This window comes from Nicotiana attenuata, unplaced genomic scaffold (assembly GCF_001879085.1).
Source record: "Nicotiana attenuata strain UT unplaced genomic scaffold, NIATTr2, whole genome shotgun sequence".
Lineage (NCBI taxonomy): Eukaryota > Viridiplantae > Streptophyta > Magnoliopsida > Solanales > Solanaceae > Nicotiana > Nicotiana attenuata.
Window position 1 is genome coordinate 209,790 of NW_017671054.1, and position 4,098 is coordinate 213,887.

The following is a 4,098-nucleotide window of genomic DNA, read 5'->3' on the forward strand; positions in this document are numbered from 1 at the left end:
CTCTTCTTCATTTCAATACTCAATACTCATTTCTCAATCTAAATTTCTCTCAATCTCTCAATCTCCAATTTTCAAGACTTCAAGTCTCAATCTCAATTTTCAAGTTAAATCATGCCTCGTTCGGAAAGAGTGCGCTTATTTGTGTCGCAATACTATGAAGTGCTTGAAGAAAATGAAGAAGGCCAAATATTAAAGTGCAAGAACTGTGGAAGAGTCTTAAATTTTCGTTCAGGGTGTACCACAGGCATTTTAAGGAGGCATATAAAGTATTGTGTTGAGGGTATTTATCCGCAAATTCGTCTTTAAGATTTTTCAACAATTTGTGTTATTTTAAAATTATTAGACGTATTTATGCTTCATGTTGTACTTTGTTATTAATTTATTATGCATGCCAATTTAGTTTTACTATTGATTTGTTATTTTACATTTTCGTCAAACACTTTAATAATTAGATTTCTATATTATATATACCACATATATTTATATAGCCATGCATAAGAGCAATTTATATATATACATACACATACGGTTTACAAGAAATTGCCCTAAATAAAAAAAATTTAAAAAAAAAAGCCCGGAAATAAAAAAAGCCCGTTAGGCCCGCTAAGCCCACGAGCCCGGCCCATTTAGCCCAGGACCATATGGGCTTAGGCCCGTCACGGGCTGGTCCTACCCGCTGAGCCCACGAAGCCCGGGACCGCGAAGCCCGGGACCGCCAGAGCCCGGGACCGCTAAGCCCGGGCCCGTTTAGCCCGGCCCGTTTAGCCCATTTAGGCCCGGGCCCGGGCCCACATACAGCCTTATCCAAGGGTAAGGTTTTTCAAGGAGTACGACAAAGAAAGAAATCTAATTATTCTGATATTCTAACTCTGACATTCTTACCAATTTTCCTTTCTTTGTTACTTATTCCCTTTTAAATGATGCTTGGAGATAATCTTTTCTTTTTTGTCTACATGTTGGTGGAACGATCTTAAGTTTCAAGAAGAGGACATCTCCGCAAGTATATTTTTACACTGCAAAAAGGTTTTTAGAAATATGAGTTGTGAATTTTGAAAATCGTTGTATAATTTTATTTGTCAAATGGTTTGAGACCTCATCTTTTTATGATATTTCTTAGAGAATTATATTCAAGTGTCTATTTAACTGTTGTTATTAACTTATTACAATCAATCAATTAGAAATTCTGGGTTCTCATCATATGGTATCATCAAAGGTATATAAAAAAGCAAAAAAATGCAAGAAAAAAAAAACAGTGACTAGGGTCAGGTCTTTTGATTTTTCGAGCAATCTAGATATGATGACATCTGAATTCTGGATTTATGGATATATTATATGTATGTATTGAGTCAATGGGTTCCTCCTTGTGTGGTAAGTGCAAGAATATTTTGTTTATGAATGAAAATGTATTTATGTCGTTACATGATGTGTTTAACAATTTTATTTTTGTTGTTTCTGTATAATATTGCTATTATTTGTTCTTTCCAATTTTCTTAAAATGAATTGGCCTATTAAAGATTAATGAATAAAATAGTCTAAATAGAGGAGAGTGGGAATTAATAATTTCTTCTATCCTCTTCCTCTTTCTGCTTCTTCTCCTTTTCCGTCTTCATCTTTGTCTTTATTTTGTCTTTCATTTTTTAGAAAAATGTGTTTATGTGTATTTTTATCTTGATTGTTTGGTATCAATCGCATTTTTTTATTCTTTGTATTAATATCATATCGTAAAAATATAGAGTTATAGAAATACAACAAAAACTAAATGTTGAGTTTAACTTTGATTAAATAATATAGAAGTGCTATTTTCTGAATTTTCATTAAGTGTTTTAAAAGTTATATTTTCTCTCTTTTTCCTTTAATATCATATTTTGGAAATTCAATAATATTCCAAATACAGAAGTAGAGAAAAAAAATGAAATGAAGGGTAATGCAAAGATGTTTAGAAATTATGTTTAAAAAAAAGATGTTATAGAAATACAAACTAAACCTTGTGTTGAATATTTATTTATTTATTACTCTTATTAAATCATATAATATTACTATAACATATAGAAGAACTAAAGCATATAACATACATAATATTTCTTTTGTAAATCTTTTGTTTCAAAATTTAATTGTTTAATAGTAATGATTAATGTCAACAGTTAATGTTCATTCAAGTATATTGCCTTAATTAATTATTTAACTTTATTTAAAGATAAAAGAAGATTTGGTCCTTCAATTTAAATCTATCAAATTTGCCCGATAAAACTCTTGCAAAGGAGCAAAGCATACGCTTTCATATGTATAAAAAAATAGAGAAAGCGAGTCTTAAAAATTGTAGAAAGAATCAACCTTGAAAATATAATTAGATCACAATTATGGTTTATGGTTGACGAATATAAAGAAGGTAAAATTGAACAAGAATAAAGTTTTTTTTTATAAATGTATGTGTCAGAATCTGATCTCACGGTAATTAACGGAGTTAATCTCGTCTTGAGCTAATCCATAATTAATAAGTGGTATGGCCACTTATTCATAACAGGATTCGACTCTTGTCCGATTTAATCTACGAGGGCACGGCCCAGTCATTCCCCCATGGGGACGGAACCTCAGCGTGGCCACGGCCATTTATTGCCAGCTCACGAAGCTCACAGCTATAAATACCACGAGAGGGAACCCTAGAAAAGGAGGGCTGCTTCTTCACTACTATTGACAAAAGAGAGAGGGAAGAGAAAAATATACCCATCTTATGTGAAGAGAAAACACCATTGTAAGGCTCTGAAACTTTTCATGGAGAGGCAGACCAAACCAATATTGTCAATAAAAGCTGTTAAGATTTCTCCTCCTAACCTTGAGTACTTATTTTCAAGTTCTTCATTTGGTCCAACGAATTATTACGGTTTGCTATGATTTTCCCGTGATTCATTTATATTGTTTTATACTCATAAGGTATGTGATAACTTTTGAGCAAACAATTTGGCGCCGTCTGTGGGGATTTCCTAGCAAAATCGCGTAGTTCTTCCCTGGACCAAAAGGAAAGAAACGCCAAGCTCGAGGAGGAACTCGAAGATCTCAAATCAAGATCTAAGTCCTCTCTCTCTCTCGCCGATCTCAGATAGTGCAAACAAGAAGAAGAACCCGCCCCCCCCCCCCCCGTTCTAAGGGAAGGTCTCTGTAAGGCATACGAGCTCCGGTCAGAAACCGGCACGGAGATATCTCGAGCCGAGAGTCGCCTTAAGACAGCCTATATACCCTGGTTGGGAAGGCAACGGATAAGCCGCTCAAGGTCTCGAATCCAAAACGAGTTTCAGCACTCAATACCCACAATATGGGACTCAGGCTATGTGCCTTCGTCATCAAGATCGACAAAGTTCAACAACAGTTGAACTGGGACTCAGGCCACGCGCCTTCGCCAAAAAGTTCAACTACGGTTGAACCAAGATTCAGGCTATGCGCCTTCACCAAAAAAGTTCAACTACGGTTGAACCAAGACAGGCTATGCGCCTTCGCCAAAAAGTTCTACGGTTGAACCGGGACTCAAGTTATTTGCCTTCGCCACCAAATTTAACAAAGTCCAACAACAGTCGAACTGGGACTCCGGCTACGTGCCTTCGCCAATAAGTCCAACCACGGTCGAACCAAGACTCAGGCTGTGTGCCTTCGCCATTAAATCTAACGAGCTCGACCTCGCTCGAACTACAAGGATGGACGCCTTCGTACTCAACTTTAGCAAGTTCAACCACAGTTGAACCGAGACTCAGGCCAAGCGCCTTCATCTGTGAAAGCAAAGCCCGACCTCCAACAAATCGAAGCGCAGGATAGGCACCCTCGCCATTCAAGTAAGTTCTCCCAACTCGAATTAAGAGTCGGGCCACGTAAAGTTCGGCCCCGGTCAAACTACGAGGCCGCGTTTTTTACCATCACGACTGGTAGTTCGACCGCGTCCGAACTGGGACCAAGGCTAAGTGCCGCTATTGCCAAGCAACGGCTCCGACTCGCTCACCCCGAGTCGAAGAAGAAGAGTCGTCAACAATTAAAAACTAACATGCCTACCAGAGTCGAACTCGAAGGCAAATCACCCCTTCGAGCGCATGCAAAGAAAAATCTAAGGGGGAAAAA